Source organism: Dasypus novemcinctus, chromosome 11, assembly GCF_030445035.2.
Source record: "Dasypus novemcinctus isolate mDasNov1 chromosome 11, mDasNov1.1.hap2, whole genome shotgun sequence".
In the NCBI taxonomy this organism is placed as follows: Eukaryota; Metazoa; Chordata; class Mammalia; order Cingulata; family Dasypodidae; genus Dasypus; species Dasypus novemcinctus.
In genome coordinates this window covers 49,117,834-49,135,468 of record NC_080683.1, presented here as the reverse complement: position 1 = coordinate 49,135,468, position 17,635 = coordinate 49,117,834, and the positions used below count along the sequence as shown (strand labels likewise).

General features: G+C 37.1%; 1 pseudogene; it reads left to right on the top strand.

The window, feature by feature from the left end:
* Window positions 1–4,707: 4,707 nt before the first annotated feature.
* Window positions 4,708–5,881, top strand: LOC101437610 (xyloside xylosyltransferase 1 pseudogene; annotated as a pseudogene).
* Window positions 5,882–17,635: the final 11,754 nt, after the last annotated feature.

Sequence of the window (17,635 nt, the reverse complement as noted above, 5' to 3'; positions counted from 1 at the left end):
TTAAAATCTTTCATGCCTCAAAGGATTTTATCATGAAAATAAAATAACAACCTACACAATGTACATTAGTCACTCAAAGGGCTGCTAATGCAAAATACCAGAAATCTTTGGCTTTAATAAATGGTACTTATTTTGGAGTAAAAATTTACAGTTACAAGGCCCTAAAGAGACCAACGCTGTTTGAGGCTGCTTTCTACCAAAGTCAGTTGCCACATGTTAGAAGCAAGATAGCCTCCCATCTCTGGCTGGTCTCTCCCTCTTTCTTCCTCGTCAGGCTCCTTGGGCCCAGCTTCTTTCAATCTCAGCTGTAGGCTGACATAGGGCTTGTCTCTCAGGGTTTCTTCCAATCTCAACTGTAGGCTGACATAGGGCTCATTTCTTTCCAGGCTTGGTTAGCTGCAAACTATCAGGTGAATGGCTTATCTCTCTTCCTGGGGCCACAGAATCAAAGTTCTCTCCTCTTCTGTGTCTATGGAGCTCTCTATTCCTCTGTCTTCTTCTGTGTGTCTTCTTTAGTGAATGTCTGTTTATATAGGCCGAAAGGGGATAGGGACACACCCTGAGCCACACCTTACTGATGTAGCCCAATCAGAAGCTCTAAATTGATTTTATCAAGTACACTTAATCAGAGGCTTCTCACCAAATCTAATACTATCAAAGGGTATCACACTTAGAGGAGCAGACCAGTTTACAAACATAATCCTTCTCTTTTTTGGGGATATACAAAAGTAATCTCAAACTGCCACACTATGGAAGAAAATAGTTGGAAAATACATATCTGATAATGGTTTAATATCTGGAATATATAAAGAAATTCACTAACTTAACAAAAATGGAAACAACCCATTAAAATATGGTCAATAAACTTGAACAGACATCTCTCCAAGGAAGATATATAGATGGCAAAAAAGCACATCAAAAGATGTTAAACATTATTAGCCATCAGGAAAATGCAAATTAAAACCACAATGAGATACCATTTTATATCCATTAGATTAGCTGCTATTAAAAAAACAGAAACCATCAAGAGTTGGATAAGATGCAGAGAAATAGGGAGACTCATTCACTGTTGGTGGAAATGTAAATTGGTCTGCTACTGTGGAAGGCAGTTTGGCAGTTCCTCAGAAAGCTACATATAGAATTACTTTATGACCCGACAATCCCACTACTAGTTATATACTCAAAAGAATTTAAAGCAGGGAATTGAACAGATATTTGCACACTGGTATTCAGAGCAGCATTATCCACAATTGCCAAAAGATGGAAGCAATCCAAGTGTCCATCAACCAATGATTGAATAAGTAAAATGTGGTATAGGCATACAGTGGAATATTATTCAGGTCTAAAAAGGAAAGAAGTTCTGATAAAACAAGGATGACCTTTAAGACATCATGTTGAGTGAAATAGGCCAGGAACAACAGGTCAATATTGTGTGATCTCACTGATATGAAATAATTAGAATAAACACACTCAGAGTCACAATCTATAATACAGATTATCAGGGGATGGTGTGGGGATAGGAAATGAGAAGGCTTAAAATTACAGGTTCCTAGGGAAGCGAACTTGGCCCAGTGCTAGGGTGCCCATCTACCACATGGGAGGTCCGTGGTTCAAACCCCAGGTCTACTTGACCCGGGTGCAGCCGGCCCACGCACAGTGCTGATGCACTCAAGGAGTACCCTGCCACGCAGGGGTGTCCCTGCATAGGGGAGCCCCATGCACAAGGAGTGCACCCTGTAAGGAGAGCTGCCCAGCACGAAAGAAAGTTCAGCCTACCCAGGAATGGTGCTGCACACATGGAGAGCTGACACAAGATGATGCAACAAAAAGAAACACAGATTCCCGTGCTGCTGACAACAGAAGCAGACAAAGAAGAAGACGCAGAGAATAGACACATAGAACAGACAACTGGGGTTGGGTTGGGAGATAAACAAACAAATAAATAAATCTTTTAAAAAAAATTACAGGTTCCTACTTGAAATGATGGTAATGTTTGGTAATGGATGGTGGTGATGGTAGCACACCACTTTGAATTAATTAACAGCACTGAAATATAGATCTGAATGTGTTTAAAAGGGGAAATATTAATTGTATATACGGTAATAGAATAAAATTTTTTAAAGATCCATGTAACTACACTACACAATCAGTGAACCCTAAGTTAAAACATGAACCATAGTTAGTAAAGCAATTATGTAAATGTGTCACCAATTGTAACAAATGTTTCACACCAGTGCAAGTTGTTAATAATAAGGTGATATATGGGAATCCTGTGTTTTACACATGATTGTGCTGTAAATCCATCATAACTTGTTACCAAAGGAAAAAAAAGCAACACCAACAAAATTATAAAATCAGGCAAAAAAAGTAAGATACAGAATGATTGCTAGAATAAATCAATGTACATGTAAAAATTTGAAAGGCATACCAAGCAACACTATATTTTATAGAGCTTTCTCACTCACTATATATATTTATCTTTATTTTTCTATTGATCTGTCTGTCTAGCTATCCATAAATACATACACACATGTAGATATGTATTAAAAGTTTTAAAAATGAATTGGGAGAATGAAGATGAATCTACAATAGCATTTGCTTCTAAGGAATGAAGTCAGCAAATGAGACTGGGAAGAGGAATAGAAATGACTTCATTTACCTCTAATATTCTATTTATTTTACTAAATGTATCTGAAGCAATAATGACAAATGTGGTGGATATGGATGTTTAACATCTTATTTTCTGCATATTTCTGTTTTCTTTAAATATCTAAAATTTTTAAACATAAAAGTTTACATCCTTTCTCACTTCCAAGAAGTCCCTTGGAGTTGTCATCTGGTCATGATGTTGGGAGGGTTATGATAAACAGTATGAGAGGAAATATGAGAGCGATACAAACCAAATGCTCTGCGCAAGCAACAGAGGAAGAGGTGATGTTGACAGGGTGATCTGTTAAATGATTTGGTGGATAAGTGTGAAAGTTCTAGAGCCACCTACCCTGCTGGGATTTGAATCCTGGTACCCTGGTTTTCTGGTTTTATAACCTTGTGTAAATCATTTCACCTCTTCATCTCTTCCTTTCCTCAGGCTGTAAAGTAGGGATAGTGATAATATCTATTTCACAGGACTGCTGTGAGAAACAGATGAGATAATGAATATAAAACACTTATAACAGGGCTGTACGTAGTGTGAGCACAAAATGATAGGATTCTTATTTTCACCATCAAGAGGTTGAATTTCAGCAGGAAGCATGATTAAGGCTTTTAGAAGCAGAAACTTGGAAGTGTCACATAGTCTCCAGCTACATAACTGAGCTTAATGAACTAACAGTTTCTGCTCTTGGCAAATACACACACACACACACAAACACATACTCATACTCTTATTCTAGCCATAAATACAATTAAATGAGTGAAACTTGCTATATTTAGAAGTGGTCATAAAATGGAATGTCAAAATGTCTTAAATTAGATTAAAGTTTAATCTTTCATCATACTAAGCAGCATCATTACCCTTTCTCCATAGAAAAACCTTTGTTATTGCAGAAGTATTAAGGAATCAATTTTAGCTGCTAATTATAAGTTTCAGAATTCACATTTTTTTTCATAAATTACAAATGAAACAGTCTGCATAGTGGACAAGTTTGGGTTAATTATGACATATACGAATGTTCCTGAACTGCTAATTGACCTATGAGTTTATTTATACGTTTACTCAAAGGATAGTGAGATATGCTTTCTAACCCTAAATCAGTTTCAGCCTAGTCCTTACTCCAATTCTGCTTTATAATTATCACCACCAGCAAGACCAGAGATCTAAAACAAAGAAAAAAAAAAAATCTGAAACAACAGGAGATTTAAATCTTTGTCATTCAAAGTTAAGTTTAAATGCTGACCTTTCTGCTTTAGTAATGTCTCTACACAAGTAAAAACATCCATAATGTGTAATCATTACCTGACTTCCAGTCAATCACTCTCTTTCAGGCAAACATTTCTTTCCTGATATTGGAGAACACGTTCAAATATTGGTTCATTTAAACACTGATTTTACTATTTATTGAACACAAACCTCTGCCTAACAAATAGCCAAGCCTGGGGATAAATGAAACTGGATCTCTGTTCTCTTCAAGTTTAACATCTTTTGGGGAAGAAGGCAGGTAATTATGGAAATAAATTAAATGCAATTTTGATAATTGACAGATCAATATGTGCTGCCTTTTATGGGAGCAATAAATGGGATGGAAAGGAAAACCCCTGTTCAGGGCATTAGTGAGAATATTTCCTCTTTACCAAATGCATTCTTACTGCCAGCAAAAATTAATTATACACTTGCCAAGTTTCTTTGCATACTCTGACTTAATGAGCTTGATTTAGTTTTGTCATTTCACTGTACTTCACTAAACCTGCTTTGAAGAACTATATCATCAACTTTAAGGGAAATAAAAAAATATAACAAATCATAAGGGAATAAACAAATAAATAAGTCCTCATCATACATTCTCTAATTTTGATGCTTTTATATTTAAAATATACTTGGTAGGAATTCAGTTTATTGAATTCAAAATTGCTCACATATCTTCATTGGTAATTTTTTATGTTATTTTTAAAGAACCATAGGCCGCCGCCTGCTGCCCGAGCTGCTGGGCGCCCGCGGAGACTGGTCTCCTCCTGCCTTCCTCGGTTACTCGGCCCGCCGGCACATGTCGCATGGGTCTCTTCAGAGGCAGGTCTCCACGAGCTCGGGTCGTGGCGCGCCCGCGCTGCGCTCCCACTATTGCACGCTGCTGCCGGCCGCGGTGCCTGCTGCCTGTGCCTTCTACTACCTGGGCTCGGGTCGGGAGACCTTCCCCAGCGCCACCAAGAGGCTGAAGGAGACCCGCGCCGGGACCTCGGCCGCTCCCTTGCCCCCCGTGGCGTAGTTGGCGCGGGCGACCACATCGCCTGTCCCAGGCGCCAAGGCCAAGAGCATGGAGGGTGGCGGGGCCAGGCCGGTGGACTACCACCTGCTGATGACGTTCACCAAGGCGGAACACAACGCCGCGCTGCAGGCCAAGGCGCGCGTTGCGCTGCGCTCGCTGCTGCACCCGCTGCTGCACCTCGCCAAGTTCGAGGCGCACGAGGTGCTTAACCTTCACTTTGTGAGCGAGGAGACCAGCCGTGAAGTGACCAAAGCCCTGCTGCAGAAACTCTTGCAGTTCGCTGCCGGCTTCAAGTGCACGGTCATCTTCCACGATGTCGCTGTGTTGACAGAGAAGCCTCTCCCCGTCCTGGAGGCCATGCAGAAGCACTTCAGTGCCGGCTCGGGGGCCCATTACAGCAACTCCATTTTCTTCCTCTCGGTGGCCATGCATCAGATCCTGCCTAAAGAGATCCTGCAGATAATTCAGCTGGACCTAGACCTAAAGTCTAAGACGAACATCCGGGAGTCGTTTGAGGAGTTTGACACTTTCCTGCCAAGAGCTGTCATTGGCATAGCCAGAGAGATGCAGCCTGTGTGCAGGCACACATTCTGGCAGTTCGCCATGAGAACCCATGCCCGGGGGGCTCCCTGGCCTCAACAGTGGGGTGATGCTACCGAACCTGCAGGCCATGCGCCATTCCCCGCTCTACAGCTGCCTGCTGGAGCCCGTGCAGATGCAGCAGCTGCCAGACAAATACCACTTCCATGACTTCCATGGCCACCTTGGGGACCAGGACTTCTTCACCACGATCGGCATGGAGCACCCGAAGGTCTTCTGCGTGCTGGCCTGCACCTGGAACCGGCAGCTTTGCCCCTGGTAGAGGGACCATGGCTACAGCAATGTCTTCGAGGCCTACTTCCGGTGTGAGAGCCATTACGATCTACCACGGGAAATGCAACACCCCTATCCCAGGGGACTAGTTATGTCAACTGCCATGCCCTAGGGGCGCTGGATTTGCAGGAGGAAGAGGCACCCCAGGACAGGGAACCCCAGTGGTAACTCCTACCGAAACACTGCAGTGACGTTCTTTGCGATCAAGTGCTGCAGACATCCCTCCCTACAGGTCACCGCCCTCAAGCCACCCTGTGAGGGTCAGCCTGCAGATCGCTGGTCCTCAGGGCCTTTTTCCTCCAGGGGCCAGGGAAGGTGCAGGGCAAACAGTTTGGGTCCTTGTAGACACTCCCAGTGGGCTAGAAAGCAAAGACTTTGAAGAGAAGGAAGGGAAGAAAATGGTACCCCTTCCTTCAGTCCCCAGGGAATGGAAATCCTTTGAGGAACCAGCTTTTCTTGGACCAAATATAAACTTAATTTAAATGGGCAGGCTTCCATTTTGCAAGAAAAAACACAGTACCGCTGTGGCTCTTGGTGAGCTCTGAACAAGGGAGTCAGATTTTTAAGAGCCAGCCCTGAGCCTAAGCAGCCACGCCAAGGCTGTTCTTCCACATACTCACCCTTGGAGGCTCTACACATATTCCCATGACGCTTACCTGCTTGGCGCAGGTCTAAAGATCAGGACTAGCTTGTGGCCCATATGAGAAAAACAGTCTCACTATCTTAGAATTCACAACTTTTCTTATATCTCCCAACCGTGGTCACCAAGGAACTTCAGGTCCAGGAATCAAAATCATCATCACAGAACAAAGACTGGTCACCCCTGAGGACATGCAGTAGAATTCTCTGGCATGGAAAGGCTCATTCCAAAGAGGGAAGAGCAGTCCACGGGTATAACATGTGTGGCCTTGAAAGAGGTTGTCACTCATACATAGTCTTATAAGCATTCTAGTCCCTTTGTTTAAAAACATCATCCTTGTTACTTTCTTATTGTACCACATCAGCCTTATACCTTAATAGAAAGTAGAGTGTCATTTCTGTATTTCTTCTTTTAGGGAGTTCTCCCATAAGTTTAAGCTGCAAACGTGAAACCCTTAATGGTCTATTTTGTAGTTCAACTGAGGTTCTTGGTAGAGAAATGTTGTTGGGTTTCCATCCTATTTTTTTTCACTTTCATTTGTCTCTTAGTTTCATTTCCTATGAGTGAGAATAGCTAATAACTTTTGAGAACACAATAATTTATGTTGTTTGTTCTCTGATCACTGTCTTCAGCTACGTGAAGGTTCTGGATCAAGACTGTGATCAGTGTCATCCAAAGTTCCCCTGTCTTCTTCCTAAGCTCAGCATGCTCACAGCGAGAGCATGTCAGAAAGAGTAAGCAGGAAGGGGAGCAGTGCTGCGTTAGGATCAAAGTAGAGAATCATTTCATTCTAGGTCTATTTACTCCTAGGAGCAAAAACAACCCCATCCTTTCTCCTCCCCCTTACCTTAGACAATCCAGTTACATCATCCCCATGGCTAAGTGAAACACTGTTCTCTCCTAACTCTGCTCTGACAGAATTGGATTGCTCTCCCAGTTACTTGATTTCTTGTTTATAGCTACCAATCATTGAATGCCTGCTATGTGTAAGCATTGTATGGGGGGAGGGAAGTATATAGACTATCAGTACTACTCATATAAACCTCATGAAGGTAATTCAAACTCTAAAATTTACTGTAAGAAAATAATAAGAAAGGTGGACAGTGTCATTTACTACATTGTACATCATACCATTTTCATAATAGAAAAAAATGGGAAGGAACTTAAAATGGTGAATAGGGAAGTAGATAATAATGTATGTTATATCCATATAATGTAATACTTTAGGCAGCCATTAAAATCATCTCTGAAGAATATGTAATTCCTTGGGAGTGTTTATAAGGTGGCATTAAGTAAAGAATGCAAAATACAAAATCATATGTACAGTATGATCCTAATTTTATTTTTTAAATCATATGTGTGTGGATATGTGAATGGAGAGAGAGTGAGTGAGCTTGTTCTATTACATTTCAGTAGTCAGACTCTAAGAAACCATGTGTGTCAAACACTCCACTACAAAAGCAATTGTCTTAATGGAGAAAAAGTGGGTTAAAGGCTAGAGAATTTTAGACTCACAGTAATAAAGGTATTTTTCCTGCAGTATTTTCAATAATAAAAGTGTTTCTATAGCTGTAAGTATAATTTGTTATTACAAGGAAAAAATAATAAACTGGTTGATTAAATTGGTCAAAAGCTAAAAATAAAAAATAAAGAACTGTAGAAAAGTGTTTTTTAAAACAATCATCCCAGGACTTTTAAACACTACACTGTTTAATCTGAGGCCAAACAGAAATTAATTCTTTCCATACTGTACTATTGAAATGAGGAGTATTTTAATGGAGGTTTTCAGACTAAAGTATGAGAGCAAGAAAATGACCACACACTACTCTCTCCAATTAAAAAAAAAGAAAATGTGTGTATATTTTTCTTTTAACATAACTGGATCTGAACTTTAAGATAGTAAAAATAGCAATGGACTAAGAGTTGGTGGCAGGGATGCCATAGAAGACTGAAGACAGACTTACTGGAGTTCAATTTTTGGAAATTATTCCAGATTTAAAATATCTGAATGTCCTAGGGTAGGTGTTACAAAGTCTGATTTTCACTTAAACGTTTATGTGATTCTGGTATAGATGAAGAAGTATTTTAGAATCACTAGACTGATATGCCCCACCCAAATCTAACATTAGATGATTTTAGATTCAATGAAAAGGAAAATGATTTGATTAAATATTTACAGACACACACACACACACACCTGCACACATACAGAGAGAGAGAGAGAGAGAGAGAGAGAGAGAGAGAGAGAGATTGTGCCAGTCAGAAAAAGAAATGCAGCTGTTATGATGTTGATTTTTAGAAAAACACCTTAATGGGTCTTTTTTAGTTATGAAAGACAATGCTTACTTGTGAAACCCTGATAGGTTGGTAAAGAAAGAAATATATTATGAAGGGAAGATGTATGAAAGCATCTGTTGCCTTCAGTATAGATTGAGTAGTAAGTTTACAATATTATATAGTACTTAGAATAGTTTATAATGCTTAATTTAAAAGTTTTTAATGCTTTAAATATTAGTACTTAATAAACACAATGTGATTTGTGTCCCTGTACTGATAAGAAAACTGAGAAACAAAGGAGTGAGGTAATTTACCAAAAGTCAAAGTGGGAATAAGTGATAGGCCATGATCTTATCTATGACAGATAATTAGAATATAGAAAAAGCTAGGGTATTATAAACTATATAGGGGAAGTGGACTTGGCCTGATGGATAGGGCATCCACCTACTACAAGGGAGGTCCCCAGTTCAAACCCTGGGGCTCCTTGACCCATGTGGAGCTGGCCTATGCGCAGTGCTGATGCACGCAAGGAGTGCCTGCCACGTAGGGGTGTCCTGCGCGTAGGGGAGCCCCATGTGCAAGGAGTGCGCCCCATAAGGAGAGCCTCCCAGGGCTAAAGAAAATGCAGCCTGCCCAGGAATGGTGCCGCACACACGGCGAACTGACACAAGATGATGCAACAAAAAGAAACACAGATTCCCGGTGCCACTGATAAGGATAGAGGCGGTCACAGAAGAACACACAGTAAATGGACACAGAGAGCAGACACCTGGGGTGGGGGAAGGAAGAGAAATAAATAAATAAATAAATAAATCTTTTAAAAAATAAACTACATAGGACATCTACTTAAGATTATAGGAGACTTAACTAATTCAGACCAAACCACATAGAAAAGAAAACTAGAAAGGCTGTGCAATGCATCAAAATCTGTCCGAAGTTATCAAAGAACCAACGCTATGGTGAAAAACTAGCTGGGATAGAGGTGAGCCCTACATTCTGGCTTCTTATATCCTGAAGATATTAATTGACATGGAAAAGGCAACTGAAAGGCTGTGCAGCATTTTTGACAGCCTCGTGGATGTAGGACACAAAAATTATAGTACAGTACCCATTAAGAATGAGATTTTGAGCAACTCAACCTCTATTTGGGGTTAGGACTGCAAAATGCTGCATACAAGAAGTAAAAATGAAGAGACACCAGTTGTTGCAAAGATTTTTGCTAAACTTCAAATCATCTAAATTCCCCAGAAAATGATACCAAGTTGTTAGTGGTAGCAAAATCAGGCAAATAAAAATTCTCTCTGGAGGAAAATAATATAATTCTTGTTCTCAAAATAGTTCTCTAATTTTTTTCAAATAAATTTTTTTCAAGTAAACTATTCGGTACAAGATTAAAAATTCTAGAGACATGAAGATAAGAACCAACATTAACTAATACAAAAAATGACTGGCAATAGAAACAGAACCTCAAGAAGTTGAATTTATCAGATATGGTCTTTAAAATAAAGGTAATCACTACATTAAAGATGTAAAGATCAAAAAAGCAAATTGCAGTAGAGAACTGCAACACTGCATATTGAAAAGAGGAAAACAGAAATTATAGAACTGAAAAATGTAGTACCTGGAATTGAAAATGCAATAAGTGGTTGTTACAACAGGTTTAAAACAGCTAATGAGACTGAACTAACAAAATAAAGTCAAAGGTGAAGAAGTAGAAGAAAGTACAGAGAAGCAAAAAGATGGAAGAAAAGAAAAGAAGAATACATTAAAAAAAATATAACACACAGGTAATTGGGATCTGAGAGAGGAGAAATAAAACAGGGCAGAAACAATTTATAAAGAGAGGTGGTTAAGAATATTCTAAAACTAATAAAAGACATCAATGCAAAGAGTTGAGAAGCCTAGCCTTCACAATCAAGTCATCCTACAGATTCAAGAAATCCATACTTATACAAATCATCACAAATGTACAGGAAACCAAAAACAGAGAATATAAAAAGTAGCCAGGTAAAAAAGGCTATCAGGGTTAACTTATACATGATATCTATTGAAATAATATATTTCAAAGAAAATGGAATGACATTTTCCTACTGCTGAAAGAAAGTAATTATTAAAACAAAATACTACAGCTGTGAAAATATATTTCAAGAAATAAAATGAAATAAAAGCTTTTTCTGTCCAAAGAAGTCAGAGCAGACACTGTGCTAAAGGAAACATAACAAAGGTTATTCTTCATCCAGAAGAAAACATAAAAGATATGGAAAATTAAAGACACAGGCAGCAATAAAGAGAAGACTGGTAAATATGTGATCAAATATAATTAAATTATAAGCTGAAGATATAATAATAGTATTAAAATAATACTTACAATAGCATACTAATTTAAAAGGAGGAAATAGAACTAAAACTTTCTAAAGTCTTCATTGAGTGGGAAGAGGGGTGAACTGACAATGTCAGATTTTAATAAGTCAAGGGCATTCTATAATCTGGGTTACCATTAAAATAATAATATAAAGAGTGCATGGCTCACAAACAACAAGGGAAAGTAAGTTATTAATAATAAATGCAAATCTTTAAAAAGTCAGGAATGGATTGAAAAGAGATCATGTAAGGATAAATGGAAAGAACACGTTAACATTGTAAATATTACTGATTTTGTTAATTGCAAATATTATTGCTTTCACTAAAGTAATTGGATCAAGGGAGAAATGTTAAAATACTATGTTCTGGAAGTAAAAAGTATATATATATATATTCTGTTGGAAAGAGACATGTAAAACATAAAGATGCTGGAGAATAAAAAAACATATATCATGTAAGCAATAGCCAAAGGAAAGCTAGAATAGGTATATTAATATTTGGAAAAAAGTAGACTTTAAGGAAAAGGATTACCAGAGATAAATTAAGACAATTAAAGTGATAATAGATTCAATTCATGGAAATATACAAGATCCTAAATTATAATTCCTATATAGAGAAAGATAGATGATAGGTAGGTAGGTAGGTAGGTAGATAGATAGATAGATAGATAGATAGATAGATAGATAGTGTCAGAGTTTTGCAATGATTACCAGGTCATAAGACTGTGGCTCCTTTCTGATCAATTGAGCAAGCTGCCTATATGTGGAAGACAATGTATCTCCCTCCAACAATGAGCCGTATCACCATGGGAATGGAACAGATAAGGACCCTCATTACTTTCAGGCCATCAAACACTCCTGCATTCCAAGAAAACCCTACCTCCTAGCCCACTACCCCTACGCCGTACACAAAGAGAATTCACTTTTACAGCCTTTTATTGGCCCAAGGCTGTACTCTGGACCCTAACCTGCTCCCCAAGAACTAACATTTCCTCACCTTTTGATGTTCCATATAAATTCTCACCAGTACCTTCCATGAGGGGGCTGAAGTCTCTCTTCATGCCCCCACCATGCTGGTGTGGGGAGGCTAAAGTCTGTTCTTCAGACCCCCTCCATTGGGAGAGCTTCTCAATAAATTTCTGCCTGTGATTATATCAGTCTCCATGTCCCAGTAAGCTCCATTTTTCTCCAAAAGATAGATAGATAGACAGATAGATAGATAGAGAGATAGATAGATAGATAGATAGATAGATAGATAGACTGATCAAAGGCCAAACATATAATCCTGTACCAAAAATTACAGAACATAGATAATTTTCAAGTACATGGAAAATGTTACAAAACTAAACTCATACTGAAACATAAAACAAGTCTCAACAAAATTCATAGGACTGAAATCATTCAGTTTATGACATCATAACAACAAAATTGTTAGAAATTAATAATATTGAAATAATTAGAGGATTGCTTTCTTTTTGGAAATTAAGAATTATAATTTGAAATAAATCATGAGTCTGATAAAAATTATAATGGAAATAAAGAAAGTATTTTGCGCTGACAGAGTAAAATAATTTTTACATGATTTTACATATTTTATGAAGATTTATCTCAAGAAATTTAATGTTATTTAATTTAAAGAACAATTAAACCAAAAATAGAGCAAAGGAATTAGAAAAACAAGCATAGAGATAAAATAGGAAACAAATATACAGAAGAAAATTAATAATAAAGCAGATTCTTTGAAAATTAAAAAAAAATTGATTAATGAAATGTGAAACTTTTTAAGAAAAGAGAGAAGACATATATAATCAATGTTAGAAATGAAAAAAGAACATATCGGGAAGTGGACTTGGCCCAATGGTTAGGGCATTCGTCTACCTCATGGGAGGTCCGTGGTTCAAACCCCGGGCCTTCTTGACCCATGTGGAGCTGGCCCATGTGCAGTGCTGATACGCGCAAGGAGTGCCGTGCCATGCAGGGGTGCCTCCCACATAGGGGAGCCCCACGCACAAGGAGTGCACCCCGTAAAGAGAGCCGCCCAGCATGAAAGAAAGTTCAGTCTTCCCTGGAATGGTGCCGCACACATGGAGAGCTTATGCAGCAAGATGACGCAACAAAAAGAGACACAGATTCCTGTGCTGCTAACAACAGAAGCAGACAAAGAAGAACACGCAGCAAATGGACACACAGAACAGACAACTGGGGGGGTGGGAAAGGGGAGAGAAATAAATTTAAAAATCTTTAAAAAAAAAAAAAAGAACATATCACAAGAGTTCCTACAGACAATAAAATAATCATAAGGGTAAAAAGGTAATAGCTATTAGTATTAAAATTAATTCCCATTTATGAAGATATGGGGCACTCATTCTCATATGAGAAATCTAATGGTGAAATTTCCTTTTGAGATTGGGATTCAGGTCAAGAATGACTGCTATAACCATTCTTATTCAATATTTCACTAGTTCCTCTGCTGAGTTAGTGATGAAAATATGATAATTGAAAAGAAAATACAAAACCTCTACTATATGATTTTAAATGTACAAAGTTGAAGAGAACACACAAGTAAATTGTTAAAATCAATATTAATAATTTTAAGAATTTTCAGAATTAATGTATTTGCTCAATAAAAGGTCATTATAAAACATCCATTTTATTTCTACATTCCAGAAACAAAGATTTAGAAATTAAAAGTTTTTAATTGATATCTTTAACAATATTATAAAATTTCCTTTCCTATTAATAAAACTACCAGAAGATGGCCCAGAAACCTCCCCAGAAGAAAATAGTGAACATTTTTGACAGAAATTAAAATCTTAAATAAATTGTAACATATACCATATTTATGGAATTTTCTAAAACTAATAAAGACTCAGTATTAAAGATGACAGAACAATCCCAATTGAAATCCCAAAAGGCTTTCTCTCTTTTGTTTTCTTTGATTTTCCCCCCAGAACTTTGCATGTGGATTCTGAAGTTTACATGAAAGTATACGCAGAAATGCAAAATCTAAGACTCCTGAAAAACATCAGTTGGAATACTTTCTCTATCACATACCAAGACTTACTGTAGACTAGCTTAATTATGTATGGGTAATATTGGTTCAAGAATGGACAGAAAAGAAAATCCAATCAGAAGACCCACACATTTGGATTCTTGATTTAAAGCAAAGGCGGCATAGCAGAGCAAGGGAGAAAGGAGGACAACCTTTTCAATAAATAGTGTGGAATGAGTTGCTACAGCAGTGCACAGTGGGAACAAAATTCAGAGTGCAAAAGAAACTCTCAGCTAATGATCCCTTGAATACCAGCACAGCACAGAGTCCAGAAAGGGCAAATCATCTCTTTGTCACTAAGCACAAAAAGTACAAAAGAGCAGAGGAGTGTCCCATCACTGCTTGTCTCTCAGGATGGTGAAAACTGCTCGGCATGCCCACCTTGCACCAGAAAAGAGACAGAGACCAATCTATACTGTTTTAGCGTAGTTATTATCTACCTTGGGGGGCGGGCCCCCTGCCACTGAGAATTCCTGTTCTGATAAGCATCTGAGACTGCTTATTCCCAGGTTTAATAAGCCAGACCTTTTCATTAGACTTAAATTCTCCCAGTTTGTGGAACAACAAACAATAAAAAAGGAGGTGGGGTTAGCAGTAGGCAGAGCATGTCATCTTAAGGTGTGCCTGTGATTTCCCCAAAGAAAGAAGTGGATATAGGTGAGGCCTGGGTGCTGGATGGCTAATAGGTGTCTGTAATTTTCCTAACAAATGGTGCTTGGACATTTGGACATCTCTCCAGAAAATATTAATCTACCCTGCCCCCCCCACATATATACACACACATTTCATGTACATCATAGATATGTGAGACATAAAATAACAAAGCTTCTAGAAGAGAATATAAGAGAATCATTATCATAGAAAAATATTTCTTAAACAAGACACAAAACACACTAATAATCCATGAAAAATTCTAAATCTGATTATATTAATTCTGAGAACTTCTGTTTCTTAAAAAACCAAAAGATTGTGAGAGTAAAAAGGCACAGATTAGGAAAAAGTCACAAGCCATAACTGCAAAGTATTCAGATTTTATAAAGAATTATAATTCAATAAGGAAAAATAAAGATTTACCAAAAGAAAAAGAAAAAGTGAGACACTTGAACAGTTACATCATAAAAAAGGTATAGATGATTACATAAGAAAATGTAACCATCTCAACAAAATTAAGAGAAATTCACATTAAAACCACAGTGAGAAACAACCACATGCCTATCAGAATGGTTAGAACTATAAAGACAGGTAATACCAAATGTCATCAAACAGTAGAGCTTACTAATAGGAAAACAATTTTGCATTATTTACTAAAGTTGAACATAGGTATACCCTATAAACAAACAATTCCACTTCTATGTATTTACCCACAGGATGCTAGGAAAAATCTATAGGGATGTTTGCAGTGGACCTTTTCACAATACCTTCAAAACTGAAACACCTCAAGTAATCATCGACAGTAGAATGTGAAATCAATTGTGTATATTTATATAATGGAATATGGATGAACTACAGACACACATATGGTTGAATCATATAAACAAAATATTGAGTTGAAAAATCCCAGACACAAAAGAATACATACTAAATGATTCCATTTATAAACACTACACAAAACCAATAAAATGAAAGTTTAGTGTGAAATTTTCCAAAAAAAACAAAAACAAAAACCAGATGGTTAATAAAGATAAGCAAGGAAGTGATTACCCTAAAAGTCAGGATAGCAGTTAACACTGGGTAGAAGGAAGACGACATATGACTGAAGAGAGGCATGTGAGGAGCTGGGCTTTGTAGTAATGCCATATTCAATTCTTGACCTAGGGAGGAGACTACAGAGGTGTAAAGTTTATAACAATACATTAAACCGAAACTTTGTGGAGTTTTTGAGTTTTTAGTATGTGTGTTAAATTTCACAATAATAAAGTATAAAAATTGCTTATTTGTTTGACAATATTTTAGGGAGACTAATTTTTTATTTACTTATTTGAATTTACTTTGCTAAAACAAAATAAGAATATTAGAGTGAAGGACAGGCAAGGAAGAAATATTTTATTATTATTATTGCTATCTATACTATATGCTCAAAAATGGATAACATGTTGGCTAAGAAAGAACATTTAAAGAGAAATAAATCTAAATATGTTTATTGAGAGTCATATGGATGGGAATAAGCCTTGGCATCTTGTTTTGTACATTTTTACAATGAATAACTACAATGTAAGAGCTATGCCTTTTACTGCTGATATGATTAGTATGCTGAAATTATATAAATCAATGTGTCTCTTGGATAACACTTTAAGCCTAATGTTGAGCATGCTGAGCATATTATTGCTTTAGCAATTTCTGAGGTCTTATATTGATAATCCCTATGTAAACACCCTGAAGGAAAGTATGCAAACTTTCTTTTGAACTGTCCCAACTGTTATTACTTTTTTAACTGCACTATTTTTCAATTGAATAAATCTGCATTTTAAACCATAATAATCTATACTTGAGTGATTATGAATTCCATGTATGCATACTATGCATATTCTTGAAAGACTGAATGTAATATAAATGAAGCATGATATATGAATGAATGCATAACCATCCATTATACTTGTGCATGTATCTTACTTCATGCTGCTCTACATAGTTTTCAAAGAGGTGTTCTGATTAACTCTCTGTTAATCAGTGTGACATGTTTACAAGGCAGTACTTAACTAATACAATACACGAGCATCAGTCATTCATTGACTGTATAGGAAGACCATTCTAATAGGTTTGACCAAATGATATGCAAATGCTTCTTGAATATTTGTTTCTGTATATAAAGTCAGCTTGAATCTAACTGTTTGTATAAAAACAGTTGATACTAAAGAGCCAATGACTGATATACCTTTCCTGCTCCGCATCAGTTATGTGCAATAAAAATTAACATAAAACATATCTATCTCATCTACCATGTACACTTGGGTATTACTCCCTCAATTTTATGGACTATCAAGGCCCTCAAACTTTAATAACTTGACCAAGGTGACACCACAATAGAGTGGCAGATGAAACCCATCAAGCAGGTTATTTTGTCTCAAAATTAGTGTTTCATTGCTCTTGCAGACAATGACATCTATTTTATCTAAGAGTATTCTTCCTGGAAATCTGTAAGTTTTGTTCTTTGTTAACTTTTTCTTTCTTTCTTTTTTTTTCCTTAGAAATAAAAGACTTCCCTTTTCAAATGACATAACCACTGATTCTAAATTGTTTCTCAGTCAGGAGAAAGTTCAACACAATATGTTTCTCACTCTGAATTGCATAAATGCTACTTTAAAACACAGATTTTCTATACATTTATCAAGTAAATATATAAATAAATCTATTCATACTTAGTATATAAGGGCAGAAATGTGTTTCCTCTTCTGAAGAATAGAAGTTTAGTACATTTTAAAATTCTAATTAATTCATTGATTCATAGTTTTTCATTCAAATGCAAGCTCTCTTTTAAGCACTAATTATTAGGCTTACATGTCACAGAGGCTTAATG